Consider the following 20,700-nt stretch of genomic DNA (forward strand, 5'->3'; position numbering starts at 1 on the left):
TATCAAGTAATAAGTAAGTATAAGAGTTATCGTCTCCACAGGGACTGTATATGTTAATCAATATTTTACAAAATTAAAGATTTACAAGTGGGTAGGAAAGCACAATATTTTTGAGGTGATTAATGATAAAATTAAATTAAATTATCTAAATGCAATTTAACCTAAATGAAATGTATACAATAAAATGTATAAGATGAATTTAGTAGCAAATTCACAAGCTTCAACAACAATAACATGAATAGGCTAGAATAATCACATCAATTGACTTAATTTGTTTTCATCATTTTTAAGAATGCTCCAAAAAATATTCCATGACAACTTGATATTTCATGAACTTGAAGCCAATATTAAGTCCTTTCAAAATCTTTTAATGAGAAAAAATAAGCATACTACCATGATCATATTTAACTAAGGGTTTCTTCGAATTCATATGAAGTACTAGGGATTGGGTCAGTTTGAAACAATTTAATGACACAAACCTAAAATCTGTGAAAGGTAATAGAGCTTGTTCAAGTTATTACAAACCATCAATTTATTTTGGGTCGTATATAAATAAGCATGTACTAATGACATAAACCTTTTAATTTTTATGTCCACTAATCAACATCTGGTTCGGATTAAGCAACTAATTCTAATGCATTCAATCACATTTTAATGAATGAAATAGATGTATGGCTTTAATTGAAAGCATGAACGATTTAGGCACAGAACACTATGAACATGAATCAAAAGGACTTTATCAAATTAATGTAATCATTCTGGCTAAACAAAATTAAGCTACCATTATTCATGAAAAAACAATAAAACAAATTGCGAACATGATTAATATTAAAAGTAAAAAATATATATAAGGAAGAATAAAATCTAATTGATTCGGCTGTCCTCTGGATATCGATCGTAGTGGCATTCTCCAATCCTTGTGTTTGCTCCTTCACAAAGTGCGTCTCAAGGTGGCCAGCCAAGAGAGTATTTTCTCAAGGAATTGCTAGCTAAAGGAAAGGGAAATGGGGATGGTTATGCATGAGGGATGGCTAATACGTTTACTAAAAATATTTCAAAATTCCCTTAGTTTGTTTCACTCTTGGCCTACCATGATTTGTGGAGAGGGGAGGTTGTTGGTTATACATGAATCAAGTAAAGAGGCGGATGGTTTCAAGGGTAAAAGTTGTGTGCTGATTTTTGATTGATTTCGATGTGTAAGAACCTCTAAAAAGTTACTCCAAAACCTAATTTTGGGCTTTTTAAATGCCTTTTCCAAATTGGGCTTCTTCTTCATTTTGTTTGGACAGTTTTGTGACCCATTTAGTTGACAGACTTGTCCTTCAATTTAATCATCTTTAACTAGATCAAGGCGACCTCTTCATGAACTAAAATGCATGCCTTTGCCATCCAACTAGGTAGAATAAGCCTTATGTCCATGCAAAATTAAAATAATCTTCATAAATTATCAACTCCATGGCCCCACTGCAACATTTAAATAGAGGAAATTATTATGTAGCATAAATTAATTAAATTATGCACAAAATTAATACATAAAAGCATAAAATTGCATACTTTATTAAATCATGCCTATTATCATAATATGAAAAAAATTCACCCAATTAACTCTCAAATACTTGGGATTAACATTATATTTAATTAAAAAACTGTCATAAATTACTAAAAAAATCTATATAATTTAGAGTTTAAACATATCAACAAGATCATTGTTTTTTTTATTGATGATATTTTGGTTTATTCCAGAAATGAATCTGAACATGCCCAGCACTTGAGAATCGTATTACAGACCTTGCATGAAAAACGGGTTAAAATTCAGGCTTGGGAAGTTAATGTATTGTGAAATAAACAGATACCATTAGTAAAAAATTTATGGCATCGACATGGTATCAAAAAAGCTACTTGAGAAACTAATGAATCGATGCAATCACAATATCCGAACCTATTCTTAGGTAAAAATTTTAGGGCCACAAATTTGATGAGTGAGTTTGTAAATTTTATTTTTTAATATTTATGAGTCAAATATAGTATTATATTGAATTTTGATTTGATATTTTTTGCAAATTGAACGAATATTTAAGTACAAGTGGTTTGTCCCTAAAGTCAAGTGGCTTTAAAAAATAGGGTATTGGGAACTTGTTTCTATAAATCGAGCTTGTAAATATTTTTATTAAATACTTACGGAGTTACTACATAGGTGTATGAAGTTTGGTCTAAAATTTTTTGTGATTTGATAGTCAATTAAGGAAAAATGACTAAATCATAAAAGTTGCAAAAGTCAATTGCTATAGGCTAATAAGGGTTAATTGAGTGCAAAAACATAATTTAATGGATTTAAATGGAAAATAAGTCATTCTTGTTATAAATGGTCGGTTACAAGCTTGATTAAGTGAATTTTATAATTAAAATTTTTATAGAATTAATGTTAAAGTATAATAATAAAACAAAAGATAATGACATCCATCTTCTTCAGTTTTTCATTTTACAACCGAAGCACCATTAAAATAACTTGGGAAGGTTCAACCAAGCTAAGTCTCTTGCATATCAAGAAATAGATCAATCGGTTGATAATCATGAGAAAGGAAAAGCTATCGAGTAGTTCTCGTCGAGGTATTGATAGCTACTGTGTTTAGATTGTCAGATTCAACCTATCGATTGGATTGTCTTTTGGAGATCACACTATCTATCACCTCTTTCGGTAGCTATTTGTTCATTTTTTCTCAGTTATAAGTGGCATGTCAGTAGGGTTTAAATATATTATGTCTAAGATCATTTGGTCATGTTTTGTGCCATTTGAATTATGAAATATGTATATTGATGTTAATCTTTAATAGTATTCTTTTTGGTTTGGTACGTGATGTCATATGTGTGTTTGAAACCTCTAATGCATTGTTGGTTTGTTGAAATGGTATTTATATGATAGGCTAATTGGTGAACTTCAATTAATGATTTTGGCATTTCATAATTGATGTTGAATTGATGAATGTAGAATCTGGGAAAGATAGTTTTGTTTAGGTTTGGATGGTTGATGCTTATGTTTGAATTGTTGTGTCAATGAGGGCATATTGGTTAGGTACTTAGGTTGAATATTAATCGGTATGTTGTGGCATGTTTAGATACATTTTATCTAGGTTTCATGGCTGGTAATTGTATGACTTGTGATGTAAGTAGTTTAGGTTGAAATTACTTATTTAGAAAGTACTTTCATACACACACAGCTTGTGACACAGTCTGCCACACGACCGTGTGTCTCATATGATTGCATGACACAGCCATGTGGCATGCTTAATTTTGGTGCAAGTTTTTCCACACGACAACAATTAGTTACACGACTTAATTTTATTACATGGTTAGTGTAACGCGTAGGTTTGTGCAACTGTACACAGTCATTATCAAGTAATAAGTAAGTATCGAGTTATCGTCTCCACAGGGATTGTATTTGTGCTAAGTAACTTAATTTGTAAAATCATATTAACAATTTGGTAAATAAAAACACAATATAGTTGAGAAGTGGTGATTAAAATATATTAAACTAAATGCAATGATCCCTAATGCAAATTATCATAAGTATGCAAAGTATATGAATGAAATAGATTTTAGTAAAATTAAACACAATTTCCAACAATTATGACATAAATAAACTAGGACAATTACTTTAATTAAAATCAATTTATTATCAACATGCTTAATAACATTCGGAAAAACATTCCATGGCAACTCGATCTTTCATAAGTTTGGAAACCATATTAGGTTCTTTTGAAATCCTTTACTTAGTAAATACGCATTTTACTGATCCTTATTTACTAAAGGTTTCTTAGCATTCGTGTGAGGTAACAAGGATGTGTCAGGTTTGAAACAATTTAATCACACAAATCTAAAAACTATGCAGATAACAGAGCTTGGTCAGAGTTGTTATGCAACCTACAATTTAATCGGGTCAGGATCTAAATTGAGCATGCACATTTCAATTATGTGTCCATTAGCCATTGTCTAGTTAGGATCACTCAGCTAATTCAGGTGTATTTCAATCACGTATGAATGAAATACAGACTTGATTTTAATTGAAAACATGGTCGATTGAGGCACAAACATTGTAAGCATGAATCAAATAAATATTATTTAATCAAAGCAATCATCTTAGCTTAAATAAAATTAAGCAAACATTATTGTAAACAAGAACAAAGAACACATAACAAACATCTTTATATTAAATTAAAGAAAAGGAAGATTAAACCAAATTCAGAGTGGCTGTCACCTAAGACTCTGACTGACGAGGCTCCTTCGTTCCTTTGCTTTGCTCCTTTGCTAATGGCTCTCCAAGGTGGCCAACCAAGGGTTATTCAATAGGCTTAATTGCTAAAATCTCTATGAAGAGATGATGCTAGGCGTGGGAATGAAAAAAGGCTAAGAGAATTTGGAGAAAAGAGAGAATGATGAATGATGAGAATGAATGAGGAATGATTGAGGGATGCTTGAGGGTCATGCTTAGTAGCTTTTGACTTGATTTTTTTTATTTTTAAGCAATTTTAGATGCCACACAACTCAGGACTGAGACTCAATCAATCGTAAATCTTCAAGCAAATCTCTAATTTCTTCAACACTGCAAGGACTTGTGTAATTAAACCAAAGAATGGTTTAAACTGACAGCCATGTGTAGCCGAACATTGGGTTGACTTGGTCTCTAATTTGAATGGTTTTGTAATCTAGCAAAGCTATTAGACCTATCCAGAACAAATCAACAAGTTAGAGGACCAAAGAATAAAATTTATCCAATTTAATTAATTAATTAAAACCCAAATAATTAATAAAATATTTTAAAATGAATTATTAAATATAATTTTATATTTTATTGTTTAATTTAATCATACATGGCCGATTTTATGTCTTAAAAAATATAATATATTCAAATTAATATAAAATAAGCCATTTATTGCATGAAAACTATATAATAAAGCATAAAATCACATTTTAATAATTTCTATGTGCTAATTTCATATTTTCGATATTTCATTAATTTATTAAACAATTACTTAGTTTTAACAACGGATTTAAGTAAAAAAGGTGATAAATTACGTACAAAAAATCCTATATTTTTTTCCGTTTACATACCCCCAAACTTAAATCATTGCTCCTCGCGAGTTATGTTTATGCACTGTAACACCCCAAACCCGGCCTAGACGTTATGGCCGAATCTGGGGTGTCACATTGAAGTGCCGTTTGCAAATTTGTCTTGTTGGTAAAAAAACGTTTCTAAGCTTAAAACCTCCTTAGTATTATTTAACAATAATCTAGTTAAAATGTTTGCCTTATTATCTGCTACTGTTATAATAGTTTTTTTTTAAACGCGGAAGCATTTGAAAACTCTAATCGTTTAAAGTTCGTGACTTTGAAAACAATTATTATTTTGAAAATTCGTCTTCCCTAAACTAGCAATTTAAAGTAAATAAGCAAAAGCCCAATTAAAAACTTAAACAAACTTAAAAGGCCCTTATTACATGAACAAACCCAACACAAACTTTAAATTTAAATAAAAATTAGTAATAAATAGCTGTAGTAGTGTGGCCACCTCCGAGTCTCACACAACACAAAATCGCCTATGGCCGAGAATTTCCTGTAAGTAAATAAAAGAAATGGTGAGTTTACAAAAACTCAGTCAGCAAACAACATGCAGTAACATCTGGGCCTGAGCCCTATTCAGTGACAGTATAGTGTGGGCCTTAGCCCAATACAGTAACAGTGTAGGCCTTAGCCCAATACAGTAACAGTGTGGGCCTTAACCCAATATAGTAACAATTTAGGCCTTAACCCAATACAGTAATAGTTTGGGCCTTAACCTAATACAGATTTACTGTGGGCCTTAGCCCAATACAGTAACAGTGTAGTGCAATAATGCAACCCATCTCAATCCAGCCAACACACCACTCCGTACCACCAACACACCATGTGGGGATAAAATCGACCCACCCAGTCAACACACCAATATCGCAGCAAAGCTGCCAGTAACAGTATATGTGGCAAAGCCACCAGTAGGTTCACAGTCGTCTTAGGCGACCTGTGCGACCTTAACAGTACAGTACACTTCCTCCAAATATAACAACCCAACCCCATGCAACATGCCATGACATAATATCATACGTGTATGCAAAATGTCATGCTCAATCATAGTCATACATATCATAGAGCAAATGAGTCATACATAACATAAGGCCATAACAGTTATTTCATCTCTTAAGGGTATAACAGTCATTTTACCCTATGGGGGTATTTCGGTCATTTTACCCTATAGGGGTATTTCGGTCATTTTACCCTATAGGGGTATTTCGATCATTTTATCCTCTGGGGTATTTTGGTCATTTTACCCTATGGGGCTATTTCGATCATTTTACCCTACTTTGAGGTCTCGGTGCAGATATCGACGTCTCAGAAGGTCCACAGTCGCCTCGAACGACTCAGGTAACCTAAATGGTCATAACAGTGTAAATGGGCCCAAGGCCTATTACTCGACCCAAGTGGGCCCACACGCTCGTGTGGCCCGTTCAGCCCAGATTTCACCACGGTTATGAGATCTACACAACCTAGTCCAGAATTTGCCACAAATCTTGGATTTCATCCGTGTGGGGCCTACAAGCCCATTTACCCCACACGGCCCATTTCGGCCCAATGTGGCCCATTACGGCCTAAGCCCATGGAAATGCTCATGGAGGCCTCTACAGTTTATCGCCCATGATTCGCAGGTTCGGCTTTCCATACGAGCGATCGCACACTCGTGTGGTCTCAACGCCGTATTTCAGTTTTTCAGCTTTTGTTGTTCTACAGTTATAGTGGGGTGGTTACACACCTGATGTGATTTGCAGATTCCCTTCGTTCCGAAAACTCTTATTCTAAAAATCAATAATCATCGCACCCTTGGTTCCCAGGCAATGTGCCAATTAACCTCGACCACCACTAGTTAGGAATGGAAGCAATGCAGGTTGGAGAAAGCTACGAAAACCTTACAAACCTCGTCGATTTCCCATCCAGTACAAAGAACAAATGAGATGATATAACATCCCAAACTCGGCCTAGGAGTTATGGCCGTATCTGGTGTGTCACATTGAAGTGTCTTTCAAAAAATTAGACTCGTTGGAAAAAAACGTTTCTAAGCTTAAAACCTCTTTCGTATTATTTAACAATCATCAAGTTAAAACATTTTCCTTATTATCTGCTACTATTCTAATAGTTTTTTTTAAAACGCGGAAGAATTTGAAAACTCCAATCGTTTAAAGTTCGTGACTTTGAAAATAGTTATTATTTTGAAAATTTGTCTTCCCTAAACTAGCAATTTAAAGTAAATAAGCAAAAGCCCAATTAAAAACTTAAACAAACTTAAAAGGCCCTTATTACATGAACAAACCCAACACAAACTTTAAATTTAAATAAAAATCAGTAATAAATAGCTGTAGTAGTCTGGCCACCTCCGAGTCTCACACAGCACCAAATCGCCTATGGCCGAGGATTTCCTGTAAGTAAATAAAAGAAAGGGTGAGTTTACGAAAACTCAGTGTGTAATCCCCTATCAGTCATTCAGTAAACAACATGTAGTAACAGTCTGGGCCTGAGCCCTATTCAGTGATAGTATAGTGTAGGCCTTAGCCCATTACAGTAACAGTGTGGACCTTAGCCCAATACAGTAATAATGTGGGTCTTAGCCTGATACAATAACAATGTGGGCCTTAGCCCGATACAATAACAATGTGGGCCTTAGCCCAATATAGTAACAATATGGGCCTTAGCCCAAAATAGTAACAATATGGGCCTTAGCCCAATACAAAATCAGTGTGGGTCTTAGCCCAATAAAGTAACAATGCAGTGCAATAATGCAACCCATCCCAATCCAGCCAACACACCACTCCGTACCACCAACACACCATATGGGGATAAAATCGACCCACCCAGCCAACACACCAATATCGCAGCAAAGATGCCAGTAATAGTATCGCAACAAAGCTGCAGTAATAGTATCGTAGCAAAGATGCCAGTAAAAGTATATGTGGCAAAGCCACCAGTAGGTCCACAGTCGTCTTAGGCGAGCCGTGCAACCTTATCAGTACAGTACACTTCCTCCAAATATAACAACCCAACCCCATTCAACAAGTCGTGACATAATATCATACATGTATGCAAAATGTCATGCTCAATCATAGTCATACATATCATAGAGTAATTTAGTCATACATAACATAAGGCCATAACAGTCATTTCATCTCCTAGGGGTATAACACTCATTTTACCCAATGGAGGTATTTCGGTCATTTTATCTTATAGGGGTATTTCGGTCATTTTACCCTATTAGGGTATTTTGGTCATTGTACCCTAGCGGGTATTTCGATCATTTTACCCTATGGAGGTATTTTGGTCATTTTACCCTATGGGGGTATTTCGGTCAATTTACCCTATGGGGGTATTTCAATCAATTTACCCTCTGGGGGCTTTTCAGCTTTTGTCGTTCTACAGTTACAGTGGGGTGGTTACACACTTGATGCGATTTGCAGATTCCCTTCGTTCCGGACACTCTTATTCCAAAAATCAATGATCATCGCATATTTGGTTCCCAAGCAATGTGCCAATCAACCTTGACCACCACCAGTTAGGAATGGAAGCAATGCAGGTTGGAGAAAGCTACGAAAACCTTGAAAACCTCACCGATCTCCCATCCAAAACAAGGAAAAAATGAGATGATATATATCTCTCCACAACAACAACCTCCCCAAATCCCAATATTATCTCATCAAATCTCTTAAAATATCCCTCCTCAATTCTCTCTATGACCAATTCAAACTCTATTGAGCAGTATTTGAATCCAACTCCAATACCTGCATAGCTCAAGCAGCAAAATAAAACTCCATTGCGCAACCCAGGACTTGAACCTTAAACCTCACAGTTACAGAACACGCCATCTTGCCACTAGACCACAAGCTATTTTTGTATCATATTTTAACCACAATAATTTAAAAACCTACTACCTAGATCCAAGGAATTTATTCACTTAAAATAAAAATTTTGCATAAGCCAAGGCTAGAACAACTTACTTCTCAGACACTTCCAAACACTCCTAAATTGCTTAACCACTAAAGTATACATTCATTTATGTCACTTCCTTGCATGACTAAGTATTTTTGTGTACTTCCTAACTGTCCCCTTGCTCAAAACCTATTTCTTCTAGGCCCAAAATTCGGGGTGTTACATGTACAACAAAAGGTCTTGCTAAGTTAAAATTGCTAATTGTGTAAGCAGCATCAATCTTTGTCCCATAATCATGCATTAATAACTTTACGCTTATCGATCTTTTTTATTAACAAGTAATTCATATGCAAACATTCCTTAAGATTATACTAAGCTTCAAAATATGCCAACATGAATCATAGTTTGCATGTATGTCCCAGCCATAGATAACATTCTTCATTCAACATAATTTCTTATCAATCAAGCAAACAATCACAAGGTTTATTTATGATCTTCAGATGTTGAACTTAGGACTTCCTCTCCACTAATGTAGGTGACATAATCAACAAATCAATAAGTCTGTTATAAGGTTGTAATGGGGCTCAGTTAAAGGTAGGGATTTTAAGAGATGGGACATTTCGGTTTTAAAAATCTTAACCTTTAACTTTGTCTTGGTTTTCTTGTAATACAACCTTTTTCTTTAAGTGAACCTTTGGAACACCCCCAAACTTATTTTGTACTCAAGCTCATATATTTTTCCCTTTTGAAGATTGAGCGAACTTTTCTTCGCTCTTTTTTTTAAGCAAGAGCACATACATCTTTATAAAAATTTCCTCAAATGTAGATTTCCAAGACAACTTTAGTTAAGATAGGTGCACAAAATTAGGATAATTTTAAAAAGATGGTAACTGGCTTATAATGTAGGTTCATTGCAAAAACAGGCCTTTAAGCTCAAAATTACAGTTTCAAGGGTCTAATATCATAGGGTTGGCTTAAAAAGGCTTAAACTGTCCAAAGAAATAGTGCCTATATCATTTTAGATTTTTATGTCCCCTAGGATTTCGCCTCAAGAAAGTTACTAAGTCAATTCTAAAGATATAAACCTTCATGCATGTCTAATCTCAAAAGAAACTAAGTTTTCATGGTAAACATTACTAAAGCTAAGACCATACAAGCATTCCATTCTTCATGATAACATAGTTTCACTTAGATAAAATCATCATTCATACTTGCATACAAACTATCTCAGTAACAAAAAAATACCTCTAAACATTCAATTATTAAAACATACTTATGAAAGAAATAATTGAAGCATACTTGAAAAAAATTTAAAATTGTTTGAGCAATTTATTTGCCTTACCCTCTTTAAAAAGAAACAATGTCCTCATTGCAAAAACAAAGTAATGAATGAAAACTGAACACCAGGTAGGGTTGTAAAGAAAGAGAGGTAAGTCATTAAGACTGCTTAAATACCAAGTCTTCCCTAATAACCCAATCCTAGACATGTTCATTCCCATTACCACATCACTTAGTCTTATTCTTTCTAAAGAAGTGTTAAGTTTGTTCATGCTTGCTATGTTTTATTCTGTAGAAATTAAATTCTAATTACGAAAAAAAATAAATTCCTAAAAACCTAAAAATAATTAAATAAATAACAAGACAAGAATCCCCATTTTATTTTTCTGACTTATTCCTCTTGTCTTCTTTAGCTCCATTTCCGCTTGCATCGTCAGTATCTTCTGTCCATGTCTCAAAGATAGCATCTGAGAACTCAGGAATAAAAGTATTAGAGATATTCTTAAAAGTATTTCTAATTGAGTCATCTCTAATTTTTGCACATTTCTAGTAAGTTTGTTGTTGATTGTGCATGAACTTGCACATATCCATCAAAATTGACAACTCTGATTTCCTTAAAGTACTTGCAGAAGTCGGCATGGAAGTTGTATATTCAGGTTCAACACTTAGCTTAACTGGTTCTTCTTCTGGCTCAATCCTTGGTTCAGGAATGTTCATTTCCTTATTAGATTGTTCCTCTTTAGTGTCTGTAACTGAATTAGCTTCAGTTTCAGTTCCATCTATTGACTCCTCTGTATCCAGCTCAGTTGGCTCTTCTTGCTCGCCTTGATTTAGTTCATGCACCCTCTCTACTAATCTTTCAAGATCATAATTTATAATGCATCCTTGACCATATCACCCATTCAGATTTGCTAGTGTTTTAACACAGGCCTTTAAGCAAAGTGAAGTGATTAAAGATGGGAAATAAGCACTTTCTGCCTTCTTTTTAGCACAATTGTGAATCTCCTTGAGGATAATTTTCTTAACATTAATGGACTTTTCTGTCAAAATTACATATAACAAAAGCATTCGTTCCATGGAGATGGTGGAACTATGTGAGATAGGCATAAAACTGTAGCGAACGAAGTAAAGCCATACTTTCTTATAATCCATTGGGATCCCGGATTTGTCACAACATCAAGAAATTGTTGAAGAAAATCCCAATTGATATTGTTCATCATAGGGTAGTACTCATCTTCTTCAACATTAGGTAAATTAAACAAATCATTGATGGACTTAGAAGTAAGAGGTACTTTTTTCTTTCAAACGATGACTTCAATAGCATCTTGCATAATCAAACTAGCATAGAATTTTCGAAGTAGTTCATCATCGAAAAGTGAACGAGCATCACAAAATCATTTCCACTTGAGAGCATTGATTTTCTTTCTAATTGGTATAGGAACAACCATCAAATCATTACTATTCAAGTCAAAACATTTTTCCGAAATCATAGGTTGATGCTTGAAGATTGAATAAAATCTCTCTTTCACTTCTTCATAGATCAAAATTGGGTTTTCAGGAGTAGTCTTTGAAGATCTGGTTCTTTTGCGAGACATGGTATCTTTTCCCAAAATTTGGACAAAGTTTCTGCACAAAAGAGAAAAGAAAAATTGGCAAAGTGGGTAGAACTTGCTACGGCAAAAATCTTGCGACGGCAAAAGGGAATTTTGGCAAAAAGGGAAGAGAATTAGGGTTTCTTTCAAGATTTGAGGTTGATGGCACAAAAGGAAGATTTAGGGATTTTTAGGGTTTAACCAAATTGCTTTGAGGGATATGAAGATTAATAGAATGAAAAGAAGTTTATATAGGAAAAATTAGGGGAACATGTAGCAAAAAATTAGCTACATTAGGGTTATTTGGGCGGCAAGCAATGGGTGTGACGGCAAGGCATGAATTTTTCCCTCCTTTTTGCTGTCTTGGGCCTCAAACTCATACTATATCTTACTAAACAGAGGTTTATATAGGAAAAATTAGGGCAACATGTAGCAAAAAATTAGCTACATTAGGGTTATTTGGGCGGCAAGCAATGGGTGTGACGGCAAGGCATGAATTTTTCCCTCCTTTTTGCTGTCTTGGGCCTCAAACTCAGACTATATCTTACTAAAAAAACTGATTAGTACTTGGGCCAACTTTGACCCCCTTTATTAACATAAAAATTTGAAATTTAAACAGAACAAATGAAATTTTAAAAAAAATTAAGTCTTAATTAGAAAATTTCCTCTTAACAAATTACATTAAATTAATTCCCAGGAAAGGTTGGAGGGATCACAGCAGTCCCGCTTAAGTTCCAATCTCCTTAGAATTACTTAATTTTAATAAGTTAAGAAAATAAGTTCTAATTATTTATTTATTTACAAAATGAGTTCATGAAATATTAAAGGTCTGTTAATTTGAGCGAGGATTCAACTCGCTCCACTTCACCATCCTAGTAATGTTTGAGACGTTGACCATTAGCTTTAAATTTACCTCCATAATTGTTGTATAATTCAATAGCTGCATAAGGATAAACTCGGTAGATGGTATAAGGTCCTTTCCATCGGGATTTAAGCTTCCCAGGAAATAACTTCAACCTTGAATTAAACAACAAAACCTTCTGACCCTCTTTAAACTCGCGAGGTTGTATATGACTATCGTACCATCTCTTTGATCTTTCTTTACACATTTTCTTTGATCTTTCTTTACACATTTTGGCATTCTCATAGGAAAACAACCTCAGCTCTTCCGACTCATCATGTTGTAACATCCTTCTCTCACCAGCGTGCTTAAGATCAAAGTTTAACTGCTTCAAAGCCCAGTGAGCTTTATTCTCCAACTATAATGGCAAATGACATGCCTTTCCAAAGACTAACCGATAAGGAGTCATTCCTAACAGAGTCTTAAATGTTGTTAGATAGGCCCATAATGCATCATCGAGCCTTCGAGACCAATCTTTTCTGCTAGGGTGTACTACCTTTTCAAGGATACCTTTGATTTCGCGATTCACTCTTTTAACTTTCCCATTAGACTGGGGGTGATAGGTAGTAGACATCTTGTGCTTCACATCATATTTGTCAAGCAACCACTTAAGCCATTTGTTCAAAAAGTGAGAACCTTCATCACTAATAATAACTCTTGGTGTCCCAAATCGTGTAAACACATGCTTATGTAGAATCGCATGACTACCTTAGCATCATTTGTAGGGTATGCTTCAGCTTCAACCCACTTGGATACATAGTCCATAGCAACAAAGGTGTATTTGTTCTCATACGAAGAAAGAAATAGACCTAAGAACTCAATGGCCCATACGTCGAACAATTCAATCTCTAAAATGTTTGTCAAGGGCATCTCATTCCTCCTTGATATATTTCCAGTCCTTTGGCATTTATCACAGTTCTTCACATAAGCATAAGTATCTTTAAATAGTGTAGGCCAAAAGAAACCTGCTTACAAAATATTTGCTGCAGTACGTGAACCACCAAAGTGTCCCCCACTTGGAGATGAATGGCAATGATACAAGATTTTAGCAATCTCACTTTCAGCTACAAACTTTCAGATTATATTATCTGCACATTGCTTAAACAAAAACGGATTCTTCCAAAGGTAATACTGACTATCATGAAGGAATTTCTTCCTTTGTTGGTATGTCATTTCTCGAGGAATTATTCCACATGCAAGATAATTGGCAAAATCAGCAAACCAGGGTATTTCATGAATTTGATTTACCTTAAATAAGTGTTCATCTGAGAAATTCTCATTCATAAGCACACATGACTAAGTTACCTCATCTTGCTCCAACCTTGACAGATGATCAGCTATTTGATTTTTAACACCTTTTCTGTCTCGGATCTCAAGGTCAAATTCTTGGAGCAAAAGTATCCAACGAATTGGCCTTGGTTTTGCATCTTTCTTCGTGAGCAAGTATTTAATGGCTGCATGGTTAGCAAATACTGTAACTTTGGTACCTATAAGATATGAGCAGAATTTGTCAAAAGCAAAAACTATAGCGAAGAGTTCCTTTTGGGTTACCGTATAATTGCGTTATGCTCTAGTCAAAGTTCTACTTGCATAGTAAATAGGGTGAAACACTTTATTTCTTCTTTGACCTATCACAGCTCCAACGGCATAGTCACTTACATCGCACATCAACTCAAAAGGTGAGTTCCAATCAGGTGTAACGATTATTGGGGCTCAGATTAACCGTTTCTTTAGCTCTTCAAAAGCTTCCAAACATGTTTTGTTGAAATCAAACACTGTATCTTTCTCTATTAACAAACACAACAGTTTAGAAATTTTCGAGAAATCTTTGATAAACCTTCAATAAAAACCGACATGGCCTAAGAAACCTCTAATTCCTTTCACATTCATTGGGGCCGATAATCTTTCAATTACGTCCACCTTTTCTTTATCAACTTCAATTCCTTTTTTTTTGAGATTTTATGACCTAAGACAATCCCTTTCTTGACCATAAAATGACATTTTTCCCAATTAAGGACAAGATTCATCTCTTCGCATCTCTTCAGTACCTTAGTCAAATTACTCAAACTGATATCATAAGTGTTACCAAAAAAAATCATCCATGAAAACCTCAACAAAATTTTTAACCATATCAGTAAATATTGCCATCATGCATCATTGAAAAGTTGTTGGTGCGTTGCATAAACCAAAAGGCATTCACCTAAAAGCAAACATATCGTATGGACAAGTAAAGGTTGTTTTATATTGGTCCTCCGGGGCTACAACTATTTGATTATATCATGAATAGCCATCTAAAACAATAGAATTCATTACATGCCAGTCAATCTAACATCTGATCCATAAAAGGCAACGAAAAATAGTCTTTCCAAGTGGCTTTGTTGAACTTTCTGTAATCATTACAGATTCTCCAACCAGTAATAGTTCTTATTGGAATTAACTTGTTAAGCTCATTTTCAACAATCGTGATCCCACCTTTCTTCGGCACACACTGCACCGGACTTACCCACGAACTATCAGAAATAGGATAGATGATTCCTGCATCTAAGCATTTGATCACTTCCTTTCTCATAACTTCTTTCATAATAGGATTGAGCCTCTTTTTCCCATCAATTCGAGCTCTTCACCTTCTTTTAAAATGAATTTATGCATGCAAAAAGAAGGGCTTATACCTCGAATATCAACTATGGTCCAACCAATTGCTTTCTTAAATTTCTTTAGAACAACAATTGGTTGCTCCTCTTGATCTTTCATCAGTTCTGCTGAAATAATCACAGGCAAAGTAGAACAATCACCTAAATAAATGTATTTCAAATGGGAAGGAAGTACCTTTAGTTCAAGTTTAGGTGGTTCTTCAATTGACAACTTGGGTTGCACAAATTCTCTAACTTCCAACTCCAACGGTTCAAACCATGTGGATTGAATAAAATTTCCTGGATTGGCTTCCAACGAAGCCATGTTTTCGTCACCTTCTTCATCCTCCAAAGGTCAAGATCTAAGGCTTTCTCTAATGGATCTTCTTCAAAATTTCTTTCTATAGAAACCAACGCTTCTATCTCTTCCATAACTGAACACTCCTTTGCTGGATCTGGAAATTTCACCGCTTTAAGAATGTTAAAGGTTACCTGATCATTTTAAACTCGCATGGTGAGTTCTCATTTCTTCACATCAATTAACGTTCTTCCTGTGGCTAAGAAAGGTCTCTCAAGGATGATCAACACTTCCTTGTCTGCTTCAAAATCTAATACAATGAAACCAGTAGGAAAAATAAATTTATCGACTCTTACCAAAAAATCCTCGATCTTTCCTTCGAGGTATGCTAAAGATCAATCTGCTAGCTGAAGTGTCACAGTTGTAGGTCTTACTTCACCTATCCCTAACATCTTGAAAATAGACTTAGGCATCAAGTTGATACTCACATCTAAGTCACACCAAGCTTTACCACAGTAAGATTCACCAATGTTACAGGGTATAGTAAAGCTTCCTAGGTCATTCAATTTCGGTGGCAATTTGTTCTGCAGGAATGCATTGCACTCCTTTATCAAGGCAATAGTCTCATGCTCACTCAGTCGTTTCTTCTTGGACTGTATATCCTTCTGATACGAGTCATAAAGGCCCAACTCAAGTTCAAGAATGTGATGGGCTCAAATTACCACAAGGCCCAATAACGAGATCAAAGGCCCGAAAAATGTGTTCCAAACTAAATGGGACCATTCAGGAGTTTGTTAGCAAGGCCTTAGATGCGTACACGAGGGAACGAGAAAATCCAGATTCACTTTCTTGTTTTCAAGAAAATCAAGAAACTGAATCTTGGCCCAATTTTGCTGTTTGGAGCGATTTCAAGAATTAAGAAAATCAAGAACTCAAATCTTGGAAATCTTGGTCCAAGAAACCGAATCTTGCAACCAAAACGCATTGGATATCTAATACGAGCATCAACGACCCAATTTCGTTAGGAGATGGATCACAAGCCCAAATTCTTGAAGGCGAGGCCCAATAAGAAGATTTCAAGCCCAATCAAGAAATCCACACATACTTAGTTGAAAATTAGGCCAAATTGTCAAAGGGACCAATTTGTAAACATTTTAATTGTTAATTTAATTTTTAGGCTCTAGGAATATTACATGTTAAATTCGGCCCAAAATAGTCAATTTAAGTGCATGGCCGAATTTCCTTTATTATTTTTATTAATTAGGTTTAATTTTTAAGTTTCGTAATGAGATTAGGATTAGTTTAAGGCCTATTTAAAGGATGGTCGGCCACCCCTTGTACTCACTACTTAGAAATATATCAAAATTTCAAATTTGTTGAGTCAAAATTCTCTTTGAGTTTTTCTCCAAGAATTCTCTCTTGAGTTTTCTTTAGAAGTTGTTGTAACAATCTTTTGATTGTGGGAGCCATCTTCAGCCTTCTTCTTGCCATTGATATTCTTTGGAGGGGAGATTAGAGCCGATTGAAGGGAGTTGTGAAATCTTTTGGGATTACAAGGCTTCTTAGGACTTTTAATTTGGTTTCTTGCTAATCAATTTTCTTTTAGTTTCTGTTTGTGCCGATTATCGTTATTTATTTAATTGCTCTTCTTGTTTTGTTTTCAGCCTCTTTCAATCTTAAAGATTCGGTTAATTCTCCTCTTATTGGCAGCACATAGTCGGCCTAAAAATCCCTAATTTCTAGGGTTCTTGCCGATTCATCTTTAATCTTCTTGGGTGCATTCGATTGCTGTAATTTGGGGGAAACCATCTTGGGAGTTCAATTGGGCTGAATCACAATCTTTGTTCACTTCCCGAATCGTTTTATTCCATCGATTTCTTTCTTTCCTTCTTGCCGTAACAACTTTTAAATTCCATTAGCAATCTGATCATTTTGATTTGTTTTTGGGTTTTGGTGTTTTTTAACAGATTCAGCTGGTTGGGGAATCAATATTGGAGATCGATTTTTGCGTTCTTGCATTCCGAAAACCATTTATTCTTAAGTTCTTTGTTTCTTGGCTGTTTTTAGTTGTTTTTGGGGATTTGATTTCAGTTTTGATTAATTTAATCTTAATTGCTATTTTTGTTTTCAGATCTGATTCGTTTAGAGCCTTCGTAGGAGTTTCTCATGACTTGACAACTCGATCTTGGTCCGTGCGCAACCCTCTATCACCTTCATAAACTTCACATAATTCGACATTTGTTCTAAAGTCTCCACCAACGGAATATTGATGTGTAACTACTTCAAAACATCCAAAAACTTCTTGAATTGCACCCCATGTTTCTGCTTGTTTTGCTGTAATCTTTGCGAATATGGAGGTGATGGAACTTTCGATTGAACCGAACAACTTTTCTGATTAGGTAAATCTGTATCCAAAGAAGATGTTAAAATATTTGAATTCACTAAGTTAGGGTTTACCTTGTCAGACTTTGCAGATTCTGATTCTTTTGGTGTAGGAACTTCAACAGCTGGTTGATTCTTCTCAACAGGCTTATCTTCGACATCAATCAATCGGGGTTCTATAATTTTACCACTTTGAAATGCCACTGCCTTGATATGTTATTACCCAAATTTTTTGGATTCTCAGTATTGCTTGGCAAGGTTCCTTGGTTTTCCAAGCTTGGCTTTGGATCAAAGCGTCATGCTTTGCCATGTACGCTTTCAACAAGTTCTCCAAACTGTTTGATGGCTCAGCTTGAGGTGGTTTTGGAGCTTGCTGATTAAACCCTTGAGATTAGATGGGTCTTTGCTGCAATAACTTGTTGTTCGGTCCATTTCCTTGGTTGCTTCAAGAAAATTTAGGATGATTACACCATGAAGGATTGTAGAAGTTGGACTGGGGTCCTTGTCCACTCCTATTTTCATATTGGTTCCCCACATAGCACACTGACTCAAGATTTGATGGACAATTCACAAAAGAATGACCTTCCCCATAGTACACATAGGAAACTACTTCAAACAGACTTGGTGACTGAGCTGCAGAATTATTAGTACTATTAGCGGTTAACTGTTTTATCATAGAGGAAATAGACAATACCTGAGCTGTTAATGAAGTGAGGGCGTCAACTTCATGAACCCTGGCTACACGTCTTCCTGAAGCTGCTCAATTTGTTGGCCATTGATAGTTATTACTCGCGATCCTCTCGATGATCTCATCAGCCTCATTATACGACTTAGACAAAATTGCACCATTTGTGAAAGCATCTACCATCAATCTTGTATATGCATTGAGACCATTATAGAATGCCTCCAACTGGATGCAATGAGGAATCCCATGATGAGGACACTTACGAAGTAAGTCATTGAATCACTCCCAAGCCTCATACAAAGACTCGTCATCCAATTATTGGAAAGTTGTGATCTCGTTCCTTAACTTAGCATTTTTGCTAGGTGGGAAATACTTAACCAAAAATCTCTTTGCTAATTCTTGCCATGTAGATATGGAACTTGGTGGCAATGAATTGAGCCATGCTCGTGCTTGATCTTGCAACGAGTACGAAAATAACTTCCACCTCAGTACGTCTTCAGTCACACAGGCTATCTTAAATGAATCACTTACCTCCATAAAGAATCGAAGGTGGAGATGTGGATCTTCCGTGGGCATACCACTAAATTGGCCCACCGTTTGTAGTATTTGAAACATCATTGGTTTCAATTCAAACTGGGTTGCCTCAATATCTGACCTTCTAATTCCTGGGTTTAACTCACTGAAAAGTGGCACAGCATATTGTCTGATGCATCGATCCCTATCATCGGCAATGAAGATAGGATTTTGTACATGATCGGCTTCATTACCTTGGTCTTGATTCTAATTTCCAAGGTCCATCTTGACTTGTCTTTCAGTTGTTCGTTCATGTCTTCTTTTGTCTGAAAGATCGCTCAATTTCAGGGTCTATAGGGAGTAAATCGATAATTCGATATATGTTCATAAACACCTAAAAAAAAATTACAAAAATTAAAAAGAATAAGTTAGTAATTTTAGAAATAAATCAAACTGAAATTAAATAATTTCACGAAAAAAAATAACTACGACAGCAGTTGACAATCCCTGGCAACAGTGCCAAAAACTTGTAACGCGTAGGTTTGTGCAAGTGTACACAGTCGTTATCAAGTAATAAGTAGGTATCGAGTTATCGTCTCCACGAGGATTGTATTTGTGCTAAGTCACTAAACTTGTAAAATTATATTAACAATTTGGTAAATAAAAACACAATATAGTTGAGAAGTGGTGATTAAAATACACTAAACTAAATGCAATGATCCCTGATGCAAATTATCCTAAGTATGCAACTATATGAATGAAATAGATTTTAGTAAAATTAAACACAATTTGCAACAATTATAACATAAATAAACTAAGACAATTACTTTAATTAAACTCAATTTATTATCAACATGCTTAATAACATCCAGAAAAACGTTCCATGGCAACTTGATCTTTCATGAGTTTGGAAACCACATTAGGTTCTTTCGGAATCCTTTACTTAGTAAATACGCATTTTACTGATCCTTATTTACTAAGGGTTTCTTAACATTCGTGTCAGGTAACTAGGACGTGTCAGGTTTTAAACAATTTAATGACACAAATCTAAAAACTATGCAGATAACAGAGCTTGGTCAGAGTTGTTATGCAACCTACAATTTAATCGGGTCAGGATCTAAATTGAGCATACACATCTAAATTATGTGTCCATTAGCCATCGTCTGGTCAGGATCGCTCAGCTAATTCAAGTGCATTTCAATCACGTATGAACGAAATACAGATTTCATTTTAATTGAAAGCATGATCAATTGAGGCACAAACATTATAAGTATGAATAAAATAAATATTATTTAATCAAAGCAATCATCCTAGCATAAATAAAATTAAACTAACATTGTTGTAAACAAGAACAAAGAACAAATAGCAAACATCTTTATATTAAATTAAATAAAAGGAAGATTAAACCAAATTCAGAGTGGCTG

The 20,700-nt window shown here is 35.0% G+C and overlaps 1 non-coding gene and 1 pseudogene across 1 annotated transcript; one reads left to right on the plus strand and one right to left on the minus strand.

Moving 5' to 3' along the window:
- LOC105775455 (uncharacterized) overlaps positions 1 to 20,700 on the minus strand; it is a 70,287-nt pseudogene that overhangs the window by 36,833 nt on the left and 12,754 nt on the right.
- Positions 19,005 to 19,111, plus strand: LOC128034258 (small nucleolar RNA R71). Its single transcript, XR_008190388.1, has one exon. It is a non-coding gene; the product is annotated as a small nucleolar RNA R71 (small nucleolar RNA).

This window comes from Gossypium raimondii, chromosome 10, assembly GCF_025698545.1.
Source record: "Gossypium raimondii isolate GPD5lz chromosome 10, ASM2569854v1, whole genome shotgun sequence".
NCBI classification, from domain to species: domain Eukaryota; kingdom Viridiplantae; phylum Streptophyta; class Magnoliopsida; order Malvales; family Malvaceae; genus Gossypium; species Gossypium raimondii.